Here is a 19941-nt window from a genome sequence, read left to right as displayed (position 1 = left end):
AAAAAAAAATTCTGAAGCGTTTTCTGCTTAAAAAATAATGCGGAAACAGCGATGCCTAAACGATGCAGCGTGCACAGACCCTGACACAGCACGTAAAAAAAGGCTGTAAAAAACACCGCAGCAAAATAAAAAAATAGCTGAAGTGGTTTTTACTTCAAAATCCATTCCATTCTGAACAAAACAAAAAACTTTAAGTGGAAATAGAGTTTTGTTTTTTTTCCCCAAACGCCGGGTGCAGTGAAGCCCCTCTGCCGCCGCTGCGGTCTGTTGTATACAGCCGTGTCTGCCCCACCCTCCGCAGGTCCTGTCAGTGAGGCTGCGAGGACACGCGTGTGACGGGAGGTGTCAGCGGGGGCCAGAGTCCCGGAGGAGGCCGGGAAGTGTTAAAGGGGCGGATGAGAGCGGCGCCGGGGCCAATGGTGTGGGGGCTTCACAGCGGAGCTCAGCTGGCAGACATTTAAATGAGAGACAGGACGGCGCTGCTGCAATTTGTAGCCTGGATCTGAAGGATTTCCTCGCGTCCTCCCGCATGGACAGCGCAGCAAGGAGACAGCTCCTGTGAGGCAGACACTCCACACAGGTGACCTGAACCGCTGTGTGCGTGCTGGGCTGTCACACAGTGTGTATGTGTGTAATCTACAGTGTGGCGGGGCTGTCACACAGTGTGTATGTGTGTAATCTACAGTGTGGCGGGGCTGTCACACAGTGTGTATGTGTGTAATCTACAGTGTGGCGGGGCTGTCACACAGTGTGTATGTGTGTAATCTACAGTGTGGCGGGGCTGTCATACAGTGTGTGTGTGTGTAATATACAGTGTGGCGGGGCTGTCATACAGTGTGTGTGTGTAATCTACAGTGTGGCGGGGCTGTCATACAGTGTGTGTGTGTAATCTACAGTGTGGCGGGGCTGTCATACAGTGTGTATGTGTGTAATATACAGTGTGGCGGGGCTGTCATACAGTGTGTATGTGTGTAATATACAGTGTGGCGGGGCTGTCATACAGTGTGAATGTGTGTAATCTACAGTGTGGCGGGGCTGTCATACAGTGTGTATGTGTGTAATATACAGGTGTGGGGCTGTCATACAGTGTGTATGTGTGTAATATACAGTGTGGCGGGGCTGTCATACAGTGTGTATGTGTGTAATATACAGTGTGGCGGGGCTGTCATACCGAGTGTGTGTGTGGTAATATACAGTGTGGGTGTGCAGGGCTGTCATACAGTGTGTGTGTAATATACAGTGTGTGTGGTAATATACAGTGTGGCGGGGCTGTCATACAGTTGTGTGTAATAATATACAGTGTGCGGGGCTGTCATACAGTTGTGTGTAATAATATACAGTGTGCGGGGCTGTCATACAGTTGTGTGTAATAATATACAGTGTGCGGGGCTGTCATACAGTTGTGTGTAATAATATACAGTGTGTGGGGCTGTCATACAGTGAGTGCGTGTGTGTGCTGGGCTGTCAGTGTGTGTGGTAGTATACAGTGTGGGTGTGCAGGGCTGTCATACAGCGAGTGTGTGTAAGTGTTATTATACAGTGTGTGTTGGACTGTCAAACAGGGTGTGTGTGCTGTGCTATTCTAGTGTGTAGTGCCTCTTGTGCTATATTATAGTTTCCCCTTATGCAGTATATGTGTTCAGCGCTATCGTGTTTGCTCTTTACTGTAACGTGTCCCTTGAACAATTCCAGTGTCCCTACTTCTGTTCTATACTATGTTGCCAACATGCTATTATAGTGTTTTGTACTGTTAGTGTGTCCTGTAATATTATAGTTTCCCTTGTATTGTTATATAGTGTTCCCAGCACTGATATATAGTGTATCCTGTAATATTATATAGTATATTTATCCTTTGTACTGTTAGGGTAAGTTCACACAGGGCGTTTTTGCTGCCTTTTTTAATGCTAATTTTCAGCTGCTTTTTCCAATACCAGCAAAGCCTCACATTGTTTTTTTGTGTGATCAGTATTTTGTGCTTTGCTGCGTATTTTGGACATAGAGCATGTCACTACTTTCAGCATTTTTGCTGCGTTTTTTTCACCAATTGACTTGAATGGGTGTTGAAAACAACGCAGGTATCATTTGCTGCGTTTTTGCTGCTGAAAATCCAAGGACTTTAGCATGGACAAAGAGGAAAAAAAAAACGCAACAAAAAGCGCACCTAAACTTGCATTTTTGATGCAACTTCTTTCTTGCCAAGATATCAGGTTTTGCTGCAGACAAAAAAAGCAGCAAAAACGTCCTGTGTGAACTTACCCTAAGTGTATCCTGTAATATTATATAGTATATTTATCCTTTGTACTGTTAGTGTATCCTGTAATATTATAGTGTAGACTGTAGTATTATATCATGTATTTGTCTCGTGTGCTATTATACTGTACAGTTATGGCCAAAAGTTTTGAGACTGAAGCAAACTTCAATTTTCACAAAGCTTTGCTGCTTCAGTGTCTTTCAATCTTATAGTCAGATGTTGCTATGGTCACCGCAGTACAATTCTAAATATTTTATGTTTTTACACTTTTATTGAGCATTACATTTCTGTAAAGGCTCATTATTTAATTTTGACCCTTATTTTTCTAAAGTTCGGCCCTGGCAGCAGGATATCAGTTTCTGGGCAAAATTATGACTGATAACTGCCCATTCTTGTCTAATCAGTGCTTTTAGTTTGTCATCATTTTTGTTGTTTTTTGTTTACTTGTTTTTTGAGAACTGACCACAGGTTCTCAGTGGGATTGAGATCTGGGGAGTTTCCTGGTCAAGGACCCAAAATTTCAATGTTTTGCTCACTGAACCACTTCGTTATCACTTTTTCCTGGTAACATGGTCTCCGTCATGCTGGATAAAGCATAGTCCATCACTAAATTGTCGTTGGGAGTTGTTCTTGGAGGATGTTATATCCCATTTATTATTCATGCCAGTGTTCTTAGGCAAAAGTATGAGTGATCCCCTCTCCATGGATGAAAAGAAACCCCACACATGAGCGGTCTCAGGATGCTTCACTCATGGTAGAACGCTTTTCTTCTCTTGGCCAATCCTTCTTCCAGATGTTCCAAACAGTCTAAAGGGGGTTTCAGAATATAAAATGACTTTTTACCCCAGTTCTTTGCAGTCCAAACCCTGTACTTCCTTCATAGTTATTTTCTCTGATAAAGACCCCTTGTGTTATCATAGTGTGTGTCCCCTGAGCTAATGTAACGTCATTATGTCCAGCTTTACTCTACGCAAAATAACAAGTAGTTGATTTCCTATACATGTACATAAATCATTGGGGACCATTTCTGACCCATTCTAGCAATTATTTATTATATATTTCTGACACCATTGAATATATCAAGGTTTTACAAGGCTGCATTTTAGAGTTCATATTACAGCAGCAACACCCAGAAGCATTATACGTCTATTAAATTCATCTTTGATCCCAGTAGGGCACTTATTGCTCCCTCCGCTTAGGTGTTACAGGCAAAGTGCAACATTTAAATCTATAACTTTTATACATGTAGTGGAGAAATTTATGCATTATTTGTGCCGGAGAATATTCTATTTAATTACATTAGGTATAGTTACTCTCCTGCTAATCATTAGCTGTTACGCTGATGGTAAATGTACATTTTACAGATATGAGGAGAAATGCCCAAATAAAACACTTCTACAAATTACTGCTGCTTCACTTATGGGGGAAGAAGACGTCTTTCGGGGATTGTCGTATTCGCAATTACCAGGATATGATGTAGAGTTTTACATATAGGATTTCTCATATGGAACTGGTGGAAAGATGGATCTCTTAAGCTATGGTAACAGAGTTATTTTCAGAAGTGCAAAAATCACAAGTTTTCTAGCAAAGGAGACCACTCCAGAATTTTTTTTTTTTTTACATTTCTTTTAAGGGGGCTAGAGGGTGTTTTTTTTTTTTTTTTTTTTTCTTCTGAAAGTTTTTTTTGGGTGGATAATTTGGAGAAGTTTCCTCCAGGGCCCGCAGACACTTTATCCTATCAGGAATTTTTCAAAACTTCTTAAGGAGAAATTAAGTTAATTGGAAGAGGTTTTTTTTTTTAGGAGGCTTTAGGTGAAAATCTGCTTAAAAAACCCCCAAAACTCTGAAACTGAGATATAGTGTAAGAGTATGTGTACACACTGTTGTTTGAGGAGGTTTTGGAGCAGAAAAATCATGGTCAAAGCCTCAATTTCCAATCCAAAAACTTTGCAAAAAGAGTTTTAGGCACATACCCTAAGGTCTTTTTGCTGAGTTTTCAAAGCAAAAACTAAGCAGAAACGTTTTAAATCCGTATAAAAAAAAAAATTGGTGTTTCTTAAAAAGAACATTTCTTCTAAAAACTCAGTGTGAACATAATCTGAAAGTGGCTCAGAAATCATACCAGTTGGGACATATGATTCTAAAGTGGGAAAGCATTTATCGTATGGTTAACAGAATAAGAAACCAATAGAAAATTAACATTTACTTGTATTGGCGGTACAAAAAAAAGTGTAAAATGCAGCATGTGATCTTCTCTTCTTGACCAAGTTTGGAAAGTCTGCAAACTTGGTCAGGAAGAAAAGATCACCGATAATTTTCTTATGAACAACTGATCTTAATTTTTAGTTCAACGTTTTTAAAAGAAAAAACACAAAAAATAGTACAGACGCCCATATACATAGAGGGTGTGCTGCCAACAATAATCTAAAGGGTTCTGTATGTGGAGTCACATTAAGCCTATGTTTCACTGTGTATTCATTTACACAGTACTTGGTTTACGAGCGGTGTCTGGTCTTGTACATGCTACTAGTGTGTTGAAAAAAATAAAAAAAATAAAATAAATATGCTTTATATACTAAAAAAATTAAAGGGAACGCTAAAATCCCATATCCTAGATATCACTGTGTGAAATATTCCAGTTGTAAATCTTTATTCATCACATAGTGGGATATGTTGAGAACAATAAAACCTAAAAATGATCAACGTAAATCACAACTAAAATCCCACGGAGGTCTGGTGTTGGAATGATGCTCAAAATCAAAGTGGAAAAGTTACAGGCTGATCCAATTTCAGTGGAAATGCCTCAAGACAAGGAAATGATGCTCAGTAGTGTGTGTGTGTGTGTGTGTGTCCTCCACGTGCCTGTATGATCTCCCTACAACACCTGGGCATGCTCCTGATGAGGCGGCTTATGGTCTCTTGAGGTATCTCCTCCCAGACCTGGACTAAAGCATCCACCAACTCCTGGGCAGTCTGTGGTGCAATGTAACGTTGGTGGATGGTGCGAGTCATGATGTCCCAGATGTGTTCAATCGGATCCTGGGGAACGGGCGGGCCAATCCATAGCTTCAATGTCAGTTCCTGACACACTCCAGCCACATTAGGTCTGGCATTGTCCTGCATTAGGAGGAACCCAGGGCCAACCGCACCAGCATATGGTCTCACAAGGGGTCTGAGGATCTCATCTCAGTACCTAATGGCAGTTAGGCTACCTCTGGCGAGCACATGGAGAGCTGTGCGGCCCTCCAAAGAAATGCCACCCCACACAATTACTGACCCACTGCCAAGCCAGTCATGCTGAAGGATGCTGCAGGCAGCAGATCGCTTTCCACGGTATCTCCAGACTGTCAAGTCTGTCACATGTGCTTAGTGTGAACCTGCTCTCATCTGTGAAGAGTACAGTGCGCCAGTGGCGGATTTGCCAATCCTGGTGTTCTGTGGCAAATGCCAAGCGTCCTGCACGGTGTTGGGCTGTGAGCACAGCTCCATCTGTGGACGTCAGGCACTTAGACCATCCCCATGGAGTCTGTTTATAACTGTTTGTGCAGACATGATCACTTGTGGCCTGCTGGAGGTCTGTTGTGAATTCTGTGGCTGAGTTCATTTCTGTGGTCACAAGTGGTATTGCAGTCTCTGGGCTTCCTCCCTCAGGTGTTTTGGTGAGCTCGTTGGCTGCCTTGCTATTTAGCTCCACCTGAGTCTGTCTTCCTTGCTCCTTGTCAATGTTCCAGTGTTGGATCTGAGCTACTGCATCTTTCCTTGGGCCTGCTGCTCTGCTAGATAAGTGCTTCTAGTTTGTTTTCTGTTTTTTTCTGTCCAGCTTGCTATTCTTTTGCTGGAAGCTCTGAGAAGCAGAGGGGTGCACCGCCGTGCTGTTAGTTCGGCTTGGTGGGTCTTTTTGCCCCTTTGCGTGGTTTTCGTTTTAGGGTTTTTTGTAGACTGCATAGTTCTCTTTGCTATCCTCGCTCTGTCTAGAATATCGGGCCTCACTTTGCTGAATCTATTTCATTCCTACGTTTGTCTTTTCATCTTGCTAACAGTCATTATATGTGGGGGGCTGCCTATTCCTTTGGGGTATTTCTCTGAGGTAAGTCAGGCTTGTATTTCTATCTTCAGGCTAGTCAGCTCCTCAGGCAGTGCCGAGTTGCATAGGTAGTTGTTAGGCGCAATCCACTGCTGCTTATAGTTGTGTGAGGATAGATCAGGTACTGCAGTCTACAGAGATTCCACGTCTCAGAGCTCGTCCTATTGTTTTTGGTTATTGCCAGATCTCTGTATGTGCGCTGATTACTGCACGCTGTGTTGCCTGATTGCCAGCCATAACAGAGGTCATTTTGCAGGGCTCTGGCAGAGCTCCTCCTGTTCCTCCTTGCACAAAGGCCAAGGTAGCGGTCTTGCTGCTGGGTTGTTGACTTCCTACGGCCCCCTCCATGTTTCCTGGTGTACTGGCCTGTCTCCTGGTAGCGACTCCAGCTTCTGAACACTACGCTGACAGACACAGCAAACCTTCTTGCCACAGCTCGCATTGATATGCCATCCTGGATGAGCTGCACTACCTGAGCCACTTGTGTGGGTTGCAGAGTCAGTCTCATGCTACCAGGAGTGTGAAAGCACAACCAACATTCAAAAGTGACCAAAACATCAGCCAGAAAGCATTGGTACTGAGATGTGGTCTGTGGTCCCCACCTGCAGAACCACTCCTAAAGTGAGTGAGTCTTGATAATTGCCAATTTCCATTTGTTGTCTATTCCACTTGCACAGCAACATGTGAAATTGATTGTCAGTGTTGCTTACCAAGTGGACAGTTTGGTTGCACAGAAGTATGATTTACTTGGAGTTATATTCTGTTTTAAATGTTCCCTTTATTTTTTTTTTTTTAGCAGTGTAAAATCTCTTCCTTCTCACCCCCAATGGGGGTGGGCTTTATTCTTTCTTATTCTTGGGTCCTCTAACAGAGGCCTGGGAGTTTGAGGATTCTGCGCAGGATCTTGGTTGTTCCCAGCATTGCGCTTTTCTGGACAAAGAGTTCAGATGTTGCTCTTGGGATCCGTTGTAGACATTATTCCAACTTAGCGGTCACTGCTCCAAGTGCTCACTGGAATCACTGTTGCCTTCACCTTCCACATCTTCTCCAACTCTCCTCCTTAGAGGACCTGGTATTTCTCCAACTTCTCATATTCCTTCTTTTTGATGTTGCTGTCATTTGGCACTGCCACATCTATTATCATTGCTGTCTTGTGATCCTTGTTTATCACCTACACCAACACTTCGCCAACACCTGCTTATCCGTCTGGATCTTGAAGTCCCACAGGATTCATTCTCCTCCACTTTCTCTGGGGTCTCCCACCTGGACTTAAGGGGACTTAGCCCATATTCTGTGCAGATGTTCCTGTATACCATTCCCGCTACTTGGTTGTGGCGTTCTGTATACACTGTTCCTGCTTACATTTTGCATCCTGCCATTTTGTGTTGGACGGTTTGAGGTTTCTTTGCATAGTCTTCACCTTGTGTTTTGTCTTGTATGGTAGATTCCAGCTTCTATGGATCTGGTACTTAGTGATTGCTCTTGTGCTGCTATGATTAGTGCATCTGTGCTGTCTCGGAATCCAGCTTTCTCCAGCCATTGGTAGCATTTCTCCATGTCAGCCACCTCCATCTGTCAATGGTACATCTCATGCAGCAGCTTGTCTTGCCATGGCACTTCATGTTCCTGTCCTTCCTTCCAGATCTGTTGTTGTTGTTGCTGCCTTAGGCTTTCTGTCAGTATCTCATCTTTTGGTGTAATTTTTCTGATGTATTCCTGGATACTCCTTGATGGTGGCTTGGATGCTTATCAAGCCCCGACCACCCTCCTTTCTGTTGGTATATAATCTTTGGGTGTTCGACTTAGGGTGCAGATATCCATGCATTGGGAGGAGCATTCGTGTCTTCACATCTGCATCTCCCATCTCTTCTTTTGGCCAGCAGGGTATATGATAACTGGCAGGGCATATGTGTTGGCGGCATGGGTTTTATTCTTTCCATTGAACTGGCTCTTCAGGACCTGTCTTACCCTTTGATGGTATTTGAATTTTGCTGCTTTCCTTGACTCCTCATCATTGTTACAGTATCCCTGTGGGATGCCAAGATACTTGTACATCTGCTATGTGTCCTGCTGATAATTCCACTCCATCAGTCTTGACTACTTTGCCTCTCTTTATTACCAACCGGCTGCACTTCTCCAGTCCAAAGGACATCCCGATGTCTTCACTGTATATCCTTGTCAGGTGAATCAGTGAATTGATGTCTTGTTTGTTTTTCGCATACAGCTTGATGTCATCCATGTAGTGGAGGTGGCTGATGGTGCTTCCACTCTTGGACTTATATCATTTGTCTGTATTATTTGACTGAGTGGGTTCAAGCCTACGCAGAACAGCAATGGGGACAGTGCATCATATTGGTATATGCTGCATTTGATGGTCACTTGTGCTAGTTGTGTTGAGTTGTTTTCCATTGCCCCATTGAGTTTGTGAGGAAGGTTCTTAATTTCCTGTTGACATTGTAGAGAGCCAAGCATTCACAGATCCATGTGTGTAGCATTGAGTCATAGTCAATGAGATTGGTCTGTCTGGATCTTGAGTCTTGAGCGACTGCTCTGTCTTCAAGGAGCTGGTGCTTAGAGCCTCTGGTGTCAGCCCCAATGCCTTTCTGAGCTGGATTCATGTACTGGTTTATATGGTTCTGTAGCTTGGTGGCTATGATGCCTGACAGGAGTTTCCATGTTGTTGTTAGACAGGTTATTGGGCGGTAGTTGGATAGAACTGTTCCTTTGTGAAGATCCTTCATGATCAGCACTGTTCTACCTTGTGTCAGCCAATCTCAGTGGTGGCCTGCTTCTAGCAGTTGGTTCATCTGCTTTGCCATGTGTTCATGTACCACTGTTAATTTCTTTAACCAGTAGGTGTGGATCATGTCTGAGCTAGGTGCTGTCCAGCTATTCATGTTCTTGACACGCTGCTGGATGTCTACTTCTGTAATGGTGACTGGTTCTTGCTCTAGGTGGTTGCTTTCATTGTCAGATCTTGCAGCCACATTGCACTGTTGTTGTGTGTATTTTCATTCTCCCATATGTTCCTCTAGTATTGTTCAGTCTCTGCAATTGGTGGAGTTGCTGCCTTTGTGCTGTTGCTTTGTAGTTGGGAGTACACCTTGGATGGTTCTTTTGGAGAACAGGGCATTTATCATCTTGGTCTCAGCTTCTCCCTAGTCTTGCAGCAGGTGCGTTGTTTAGCAGTCTCTAGGTCTTCAGTTTTGGATAAGACCTTTGTACTTTTCTGACTTGGTCTTATTCTTGATATTTACACCCTTCTGCATTTCTGTTAATTGGCTTCCCTTCGTGTCACCTTGATCTTTTGTCTCCAGTCCTCTTTTCCAAGGGGGCACAGACTTTTGTTCTTAGTAGCCTAGAGCAGTTTATGAGTTTGACTTGTGGTGGTAGGTATTAATGCAAGTGCTATTGGCATCTTTTGACATACTGTCTGGTGGTGATTGGCAGTCAATCTGTTATTGATGGTATCTAGGATCTTCTGTTTCAGATCAGCTGCAGTGCTGTTTGGGTGCAGGATTGGATCATGGTTTTCAGGGTTCTTCCAAGTCTTCTGTTATGGCTGGCAATCAGGCAACACAGCGTGCAGTAATCAGCGCACATACAGAGATCTGGCAATAACCAAAAACAATAGGACGAGCTCTGAGACGTGGAATCTCTGTAGACTGCAGTACCTGATCTATCCTCACACAACTATAAGCAGCAGTGGATTGCGCCTAACAACTACCTATGCAACTCGGCACTGCCTGAGGAGCTGACTAGCCTGAAGATAGAAATACAAGCCTGACTTACCTCAGAGAAATACCCCAAAGGAATAGGCAGCCCCCCACATATAATGACTGTTAGCAAGATGAAAAGACAAACGTAGGAATGAAATAGATTCAGCAAAGTGAGGCCCGATATTCTAGACAGAGCGAGGATAGCAAAGAGAACTATGCAGTCTACAAAAAACCCTAAAACGAAAACCACGCAAAGGGGCAAAAAGACCCACCGTGCCGAACTAACAGCACGGCGGTGCACCCCTCTGCTTCTCAGAGCTTCCAGCAAAAGACAATAGCAAGCTGGACAGAAAAAAACAGAAAACAAACTAGAAGCACTTATCTAGCAGAGCAGCAGGCCCAAGGAAAGATGCAGTAGCTCAGATCCAACACTGGAACATTGACAAGGAGCAAGGAAGACAGACTCAGGTGGAGCTAAATAGCAAGGCAGCCAACGAGCTCACCAAAACACCTGAGGGAGGAAGCCCAGAGACTGCAATACCACTTGTGACCACAGAAATGAACTCAGCCACAGAATTCACAACAGTACCCCCCCCTTGAGGAGGGGTCACCGAACCCTCACCAGAACCCCCAGGCCGACCAGGATGAGCCACATGAAAGGCACGAACAAGATCTGGGGCATGGACATCAGAGGCAAAAACCCAGGAATTATCTTCCTGAGCATAACCCTTCCATTTGACCAGATACTGGAGTTTCCGTCTAGAGACACGAGAATCCAAAATCTTCTCCACAATATACTCCAATTCCCCCTCCACCAAAACAGGGGCAGGAGGCTCCACAGATGGAACCATAGGTGCCACGTATCTCCTCAACAACGACCTATGGAATACATTATGTATGGAAAAGGAGTCTGGGAGGGTCAGACGAAAAGACACCGGATTGAGAATCTCAGAAATCCTATACGGACCAATAAAACGAGGTTTAAATTTAGGAGAGGAAACCTTCATAGGAATATGACGAGAAGATAACCAAACCAAATCCCCAACACGAAGTCGGGGTCCCACACGGCGTCTGCGATTAGCGAAAAGCTGAGCCTTCTCCTGGGACAAGGTCAAATTGTCCACTACCTGAGTCCAGATCTGCTGCAACCTGTCCACCACAGAATCCACACCAGGACAGTCCGAAGACTCAACCTGTCCTGAAGAGAAATGAGGATGGAACCCAGAATTGCAGAAAAATGGAGAGACCAAGGTAGCCGAGCTGGCCCGATTATTAAGGGCGAACTCAGCCAACGGCAAAAATGACACCCAATCATCCTGGTCAGCGGAAACAAAACATCTCAGATATGTTTCCAAGGTCTGATTGGTTCGTTCGGTCTGGCCATTAGTCTGAGGATGGAAGGCCGAGGAGAAAGATAGGTCAATGCCCATCCTACCACAAAAGGCTCGCCAGAACCTCGAGACAAACTGGGAACCTCTGTCAGAAACAATATTCTCAGGAATGCCATGTAAACGAACCACATGCTGGAAGAACAAAGGCACCAAATCAGAGGAGGAAGGCAATTTAACCAAGGGCACCAGATGGACCATTTTAGAAAAGCGATCACAGACCACCCAAATGACCGACATTTTTTGAGAAACGGGAAGGTCAGAAATGAAATCCATCGAAATATGTGTCCAAGGCCTCTTCGGGACCGGCAAGGGCAAAAGCAACCCACTGGCACGTGAACAGCAGGGCTTAGCCCTAGCACAAATTCCACAGGACTGCACAAAAGCACGCACATCCCGTGACAGAGATGGCCACCAGAAGGATCTAGCAACCAACTCCCTGGTACCAAAGATTCCTGGATGACCGGCCAGCACCGAACAATGAAGTTCAGAGATAACTTTACTAGTCCACCTATCAGGGACGAACAGTTTCTCGGCCGGACAACGATCAGGTTTATTAGCCTGAAATTTCTGCAACACTCTCCGCAAATCAGGGGAGATGGCAGACACAATGACTCCTTCCTTGAGGATACTCGCCGGCTCAGATAACCCCGGAGAGTCGGGCACAAAACTCCTAGACAGAGCATCCGCCTTCACATTTTTAGAGCCCGGAAGGTATGAAATCACAAAATCAAAACGAGCAAAAAATAACGACCAACGGGCCTGTCTAGGATTCAAGCGCTTGGCAGACTCAAGATAAGTAAGGTTCTTATGATCAGTCAAAACCACCACGCGATGCTTAGCACCCTCAAGCCAATGACGCCACTCCTCGAATGCCCACTTCATGGCCAGCAACTCTCGGTTGCCCACATCATAATTACGCTCAGCAGCAGAAAATTTCCTGGAAAAGAAAGCACATGGTTTGAACACTGAGCAACCAGAACCTCTCTGTGACAAAACCGCCCCTGCACCAATCTCAGAAGCATCAACCTCGACCTGGAACGGAAGAGAAACATCAGGTTGACACAACACAGGGGCACAGCAAAAACGATGCTTCAACTCCTGAAAAGCTTCCACGGCAGCAGAAGACCAATTAACCAAATCAGCACCCTTCTTGGTCAAATCGGTCAATGGTCTGGCAATGCTAGAAAAATTACAGATGAAGCGACGATAAAAATTAGCAAAGCCCAGGAATTTCTGCAGACTTTTTAGAGATGTCGGCTGAGTCCAATCCTGGATGGCCTGAACCTTAACCGGATCCATCTCGATAGTAGAAGGGGAAAAGATGAACCCCAAAAATGAAACTTTCTGCACACCGAAGAGACACTTTGATCCCTTCACGAACAAGGAATTAGCACGCAGTACCTGGAAAACCATTCTGACTTGCTTCACATGAGACTCCCAATCATCTGAGAAGATCAAAATGTCATCCAAGTAAACAATCAAGAATTTATCCAGATACTCACGGAAAATGTCATGCATAAAAGACTGAAAAACAGATGGAGCATTGGCAAGTCCGAACGGCATCACCAGATACTCAAAATGACCCTCGGGCGTATTAAATGCCGTTTTCCATTCATCTCCCTGCCTGATTCTCACCAGATTATACGCACCACGAAGATCAATCTTAGTAAACCAACTAGCCCCCTTAATCCGAGCAAACAAGTCAGAAATCAATGGCAAGGGATACTGAAATTTAACAGTGATCTTATTAAGAAGGCGGTAATCAATACACGGTCTTAGCGAACCATCCTTCTTGGCTACAAAAAAGAACCCTGCTCCCAATGGTGACGACGATGGGCGAATATGTCCCTTCTCCAGGGACTCCTTCACATAACTGCGCATAGCGGTGTGTTCAGGTACGGACAAATTAAATAAACGACCCTTAGGGAATTTACTACCAGGAATCAAATCGATAGCACAATCACAATTCCTATGCGGAGGTAGGGCATCAGACTTGGACTCTTCAAATACATCCTGAAAGTCCGACAAGAACTCTGGGATGTCAGAAGGAATGGATGACGAAATAGACAAAAATGGAACATCACCATGTACTCCCTGACAACCCCAGCTGGTTACCGACATAGAGTTCCAATCCAATACTGGATTATGGGTTTGTAGCCATGGCAACCCCAACACGACCACATCATGCAAATTATGCAGTACCAGAAAGCGAATAACTTCCTGATGTGCAGGAGCCATGCACATGGTCAGCTGGGCCCAGTACTGAGGCTTATTCTTGGCCAAAGGTGTAGCATCAATTCCTCTCAACGGAATAGGACACCGCAAAGGCTCCAAGAAAAATCCACAACGTTTAGCATAATCCAAATCCATCAGATTCAGGGCAGCGCCTGAATCCACAAACGCCATGACAGAATACGATGACAAAGAGCACATTAAGGTAATGGACAAAAGGAATTTGGACTGTACAGTACCAATAACGGCAGAGCTATCGAACCGCCTAGTGCGTTTAGGACAATTAGAAATAGCATGAGTAGAATCACCACAATAGAAACACAGTCTGTTCAGACGTCTGTGTTCTTGCCGTTCTACTTTAGTCATAGTCCTGTCGCACTGCATAGGCTCAGGTTTACTCTCAGGCAGTACCGCCAGATGGTGCACAGATTTACGCTCGCGCAAGCGACGACCGATCTGAATGGCCAAGGACATAGACTCATTCAAACCAGCAGGCATAGGAAATCCCACCATTACATCCTTAAGAGCTTCAGAGAGACCCTTTCTGAACAAAGCCGCTAGTGCAGATTCATTCCACAGAGTGAGTACTGACCATTTCCTAAATTTCTGACAATATACTTCTACATCATCCTGACCCTGGCATAAAGCCAGCAGATTTTTCTCAGCCTGATCCACTGAATTAGGCTCATCGTAAAGCAATCCCAGCGCCTGGAAAAATGCATCAACATTACTCAATGCAGAATCTCCTGGTGCAAGAGAAAACGCCCAGTCCTGTGGGTCGCCGCGCAAAAAAGAAATAATAATCAAAACCTGTTGAATAGGATTACCAGAAGAATGAGGTTTCAAGGCCAAAAATAGCTTACAATTATTTCTGAAGCTCAGGAACTTAGTTCTGTCACCAAAAAACAAATCAGGAATCGGAATTCTTGGTTCTAGCATCGATTTCTGATCAATAGTATCTTGAATCTTTTGTACATTTACAACGAGATTATCCATTGAGGAGCACAGAGCCTGAATATCCATGTCCACAGCTGTGTCCTGAAGCACTCTAATGTCTAGGGGAAAAAAAAGACTGAAGACAGAGCTAAGAAAAAAAAATGATGTCAGGATTTCTTTTTTCCCTCTATTGGAAATCATTGGTGAGGCTCCTTGTACTGTTATGGCTGGCAATCAGGCAACACAGCGTGCAGTAATCAGCGCACATACAGAGATCTGGCAATAACCAAAAACAATAGGACGAGCTCTGAGACGTGGAATCTCTGTAGACTGCAGTACCTGATCTATCCTCACACAACTATAAGCAGCAGTGGATTGCGCCTAACAACTACCTATGCAACTCGGCACTGCCTGAGGAGCTGACTAGCCTGAAGATAGAAATACAAGCCTGACTTACCTCAGAGAAATACCCCAAAGGAATAGGCAGCCCCCCACATATAATGACTGTTAGCAAGATGAAAAGACAAACGTAGGAATGAAATACATTCAGCAAAGTGAGGCCCGATATTCTAGACAGAGCGAGGATAGCAAAGAGAACTATGCAGTCTACAAAAAACCCTAAAACGAAAACCACGCAAAGGGGCAAAAAGACCCACCGTGCCGAACTAACAGCACGGCGGTGCACCCCTCTGCTTCTCAGAGCTTCCAGCAAAAGACAATAGCAAGCTGGACAGAAAAAAACAGAAAACAAACTAGAAGCACTTATCTAGCAGAGCAGCAGGCCCAAGGAAAGATGCAGTAGCTCAGATCCAACACTGGAACATTGACAAGGAGCAAGGAAGACAGACTCAGGTAGAGCTAAATAGCAAGGCAGCCAACGAGCTCACCAAAACACCTGAGGGAGGAAGCCCAGAGACTGCAATACCACTTGTGACCACAGAAATGAACTCAGCCACAGAATTCACAACAGTCTTCATGTTCATGTTGAGATGGATCAGTGCAGTTGATTCATCTCAAGTTGTAATAATGGCTTTCTCTTTATGATCTTGAAATATTGACTAGTTGTTTCTCAGTCAGTGGACATGCAGGTTTTGGATCCATCCAGAGTTTCCTCATACGCTTCATATATACTCTCTCATTTGGTCTGCTGTTTCATCAGACCCAGGTTCTCTTGCCTTTTCCATTTATCATCAGATTGTCCTGGTTCCTCGACATCTGACGTGGACCTTGTTAATCTGGGTGATGTCTGAGCCAGCATGACTTTGTTCATGACACTCTCTTGTTTATTGAGGTAGGCACTATAGTGTTGGTTGTCTTGCCCATAATTGGTATGTTATTTCCAACAGGGCAGAGCCAGAATTTGAACCCTAGTCTCCTATGTTAGTGGTTGTATACCATAACCACTACGCTATAACAGCCACCTAGGGTAGGTATTATAGTGTTAGAAGCCTTGGTATATAATTTATTTAATTTATTTTTCCTCAGCCACTAAGGTGGTACACCTGTCTAACCATAATGCAAGTGTCCTAAGGCGAGCTCAGGGAGGCCAGAAACCTCCCGTGTAGCAGAAGGGCTATATATAAAATACAGGTGCATTTCACAAAATTAGAATACTATCAAAAAGCGAAATTATTTCAGTTCGTCAATACAAAAAGTAAAACTCGTATAGTCATTACAGAGTGATCTATTTCAAGTGTTTATTTCTGTTAATGTTGATGATTATGGCTTACAGCCAATAAAAACCCAAAAGTAATTATCTCAGTAAATTAGAAAAATTAACAAAACACATGCAAAGGCTTCCGTAGTGTTTAAAAAGGTCCCTTAACTTGTTTCAGTAGGCTCCACAATCATGGGAAGTACTGCTGAATTGACAGATGTCCAGAAGGCAGTCATTGACACACTCATCAAGGAAAGTAAGTTTTGCATTTCATTTGGAAATCTAGTTTCCCAAATGTGAATGAAGAGGTACACAATTCTAGCTGCTTGAGGTCTAGTGTGAAGTCTCCACAATCGGTGATGGTTTGGGGAGCCATGTCATCTGCTGGTGTAGGTCCACTGTGTTTCATCAAGACCAAAGTCAGCGCAGCCATCTACCAGGAAATATTAGAGCACTTCATGCTTCCCTCTGCCAACAAGCTTTTTGGATATGGAAATTTAGTTCTCCAGCAGGACTTGGCACCTGTTCACACTATCAAAAGTACCAATACCTGGTTTAAAAACAACATTCACTGTGCTTGATTGGCCAGCAAACTCGCCTGACCTTAACGCCATAGAGAATCTATGGGATATTGTCAAGAGGAAGTTGAGTTGACACCAGACCCAACAATGCAGACAAGTTGAAGGCGGCTATCAAATCAACCTGGGCTTCCATAACACCTCAGCAGTGCCACAGGCTGATTGCCGCCATGCCATGTCGATGCAGTAATTGATGCAAACGGAGCCCCGACCAAGTATTTAGTGCATTTTCTGAACATACATTTCAGTAGACCAACATTTCGGATGTTAAAATAATTTTTTCAAGCTGGTGTTATAAAGTATTCCAATTTACTGAGATAACGACTTTTGGGTTTTGATTGGCTGTAAACCATAATCATTAACAGAAATACTTGAAATAGATCACTCTGTAATGACTCTAAATAATGAGTTTCACTTTTTGTATTGAAGAACTGAAATAAATGTAACTTTTTGATATTCTAATTTTGTGAGGTGTGTGTGTATATGTATTATTATTTGTTATAGCGCCATTTATTCCATGGTGCTTTACATGTAAGGAGGGGTACACATAATAAAAACAAGTACAATAATCTTAAACAATACAAGTCATAACTGGTACAGGAGGAGAGGGGACCCTGCCCGTGAAGGCTCACAATCTACAAGGGATGTGTGAGAATACAGTAGGCGAGGGTAGAGCTGTTTATGCAGCGGTTTGGTCAATCGGTGGTTACTGCAGGTTATAGGCTTGTCGGAAGAGGTAGATCTTCAGGCTCTTTTTGACGGTTTCGATGGTAGGCGAGAGTCTGATGTGTTGTGGTAGAGGGATCCAGAGTAGGCGTGATACGCGAGGTTGCGTGTAGGTAAGTACCGGGAGACGAGGTCATAGATGTATGGAGAAGACAGGTTGTGGATGGCTTTGTACGTCATGGTTAGAGTTTTGTACTGGAGTCTCTGGGCAATGGGGAGCCAGTGAAGGGATTGACAGAGGGGAGAGGCCGGGGAATAGTGGGGGGGACAGATTAGTTGGGCAGCAGAGTTCAGAATAGATTGGAGGGGTGCGAGAGTGTTCGAGGGGAGGCCACAGAGCAGGAGGTTGCAGTAGTCAAGGCGAGAGATGATGAGGGCATGGACTAAGGTTTTTGCAGATTCTTGGTTGAGGAATGAACGGATTCGTGAAATATTTTAAGAGTTGAAGTGGAAAGGGCTTGGATATGTGGTTTGAAGGAGAGATCAGCGTCAAGGATTACCCCGAAGCAGCAAGCTTGTGGGACTGGGGAGAGTGGGAGCCATTTACTGAAATGGATAGATTTGTTGGGGGGGGGGGGGGGTCGCGTGAGATGAGGGACAGATGATGAATTCTGTTTTGTCCATGTTAAGTTTCAGAAATCTAGCGGAGATGAAGGATGAAATAGTGGACAGACATGGAGGGATTCTGGTTAGTAGGGAGGTGATATCTGGTCCAGAGATGTATATCTGTGTCATCAGCATTGAAATGATACTGAAAGCCATGAGATTCTATGAGCTGTCCCAGGCCAAAGATGTAAATGGAGAAGAGCAGGGGCCCTAGGACTGAACCTTGTGGGACTTCGACAGATAGGGGGCGAGGTGAGGAGGTGGTGTGGGAGACACAATGTCCGGTCTGTTAGGTATGATGAGATCCAGGATAGGGCCAAGTCTGTGATGCCAAGGGATGAGAGGGTCTGTAATAATAAAGAATGGTCCACTGTGTCAAAGGCAGCCGACAGGTCCAGGAGGAGGAGGAGGACAGAGTAGTGTCGCTTGCTCTTGGCGGTTAAGAGGTCATTGGTGACCTTAGTTAGGGCAGTTTCAGTGGAGTGGTGTCACCGGAAGCCAGATTGTAAGCGGTCGAAGAGGGAGCAAGAAGAGAGATGGGAGGACAGTTCAAGGTAGACGTGGTGTTCCAGTAGCTGGGAGGCATAGGGGAGAAGTGATATAGGGCGATAGCTAGATACAGAGAATGGGTCAAGAGAGGGCTTTTTGAGGATAGGTATGATGGAGGCATGTTTAAAGCTTGAGGGGAAAACACCAGTTGTTAGTGATAGGTTGAAGAGATGGGTTAGGGTTGGGATGAAGACTGTGGTGAGGTTTGTGATGAAGTGGGATGGGATCGGGTCAAGTGCACAGGTGGTGAGATGTGAACTTGAGAGTAGACTGGCGAGTCGATCTACTGTAATGGTGGAGAAGTTGGTTTTGGAGGTGGAGGGCTGGGAAGTCGGGAGGAAGGGCTCTGGGGGTTGTTGACCAAAACTGTCTCTGATGTTATCAATCTTCTGCTTGAAAAATGAGGCAAAGTCTTCAGCTGAGATGAGTGGGGAGGGAGGAGGTGCTGGGGGACGGAGGAGAGAAGTGAAGGTGTTGAATAACTGTTTAGGGTTGTGAGACAGGGAGGATATGAGAGATGAGAAGTAGGTTTGCTTAGCTGTGGCGAGTGTGGTCTTGAAAGTAGTGAGGGACTGTATGTATATATTCACAGTACAGAGCAAAAGTTTGGACACACCTTCTCATTTAAAGATTTTTCTGTATTTTCATGGCTATGAAAATTGTACATTCACACTGAAGGCATCAAAACTATGAATTAACACATGTGGAATTATATGCTTAACAAAAGTGTGAAACAACTGAAAATGTCTTATATTCTAGGTTCTTCAAAGTAGCCACCTTTTTGCTTTGATGACTGCTTTACACACTCTTGGCATTCTCTTGATGAGGTTCAAGAGGTAGTCACCAGGAATGGTCTTCCAACAATCTTGAAGGAGTTCCCAGAGATGCTTAGCACTTGTTGGCCCTCTTGCCTTCAATCTGCGGTCCAGCTCAACCCAAACCATCTCGATTGGGTTCAGGTCTGGTGACTATGGAGGCCAGGTCATCTGGCGTAGCACCCCATCACACTTCTTCTTGGTCAAATAGCCCTTACACAGCCTGGAAGTGCTTGGGGTCATTGTCCTGTTGAAAAATAAATGATGGTCCAACTAAACGCAAACCAGATGGAATAGCATGCTGCTGCAAGATGCTGTGGTAGCCATGCTGATTCAGTATGCCTTCAATTTTGAATAAATCCCCAACAGGGTCACCAGCAAAGCACCCCCACACCAT

The 19941-nt window shown here is 44.4% G+C and overlaps 1 protein-coding gene across 1 annotated transcript in view; it reads left to right on the top strand.

Moving 5' to 3' along the window:
* The first annotated feature begins 435 nt into the window (after positions 1-435).
* Positions 436-19941, top strand: part of GREM1 (gremlin 1, DAN family BMP antagonist) — an 80812-nt gene continuing 61306 nt past the window's right edge. The window contains exon 1 of the mRNA XM_069732440.1: positions 436-580. The gene's annotated coding sequence lies outside the window, so the exon portion shown is untranslated. The remainder of the gene's footprint in view (positions 581-19941) is intronic.

The sequence above is a fragment of the Ranitomeya imitator genome, chromosome 1 (assembly GCF_032444005.1).
Source record: "Ranitomeya imitator isolate aRanImi1 chromosome 1, aRanImi1.pri, whole genome shotgun sequence".
Classification (NCBI taxonomy): Eukaryota; Metazoa; Chordata; class Amphibia; order Anura; family Dendrobatidae; genus Ranitomeya; species Ranitomeya imitator.
The sequence above is the reverse complement of the archived record's forward strand: the minus strand, read 5'-3'. Positions and strand labels throughout refer to the sequence as shown.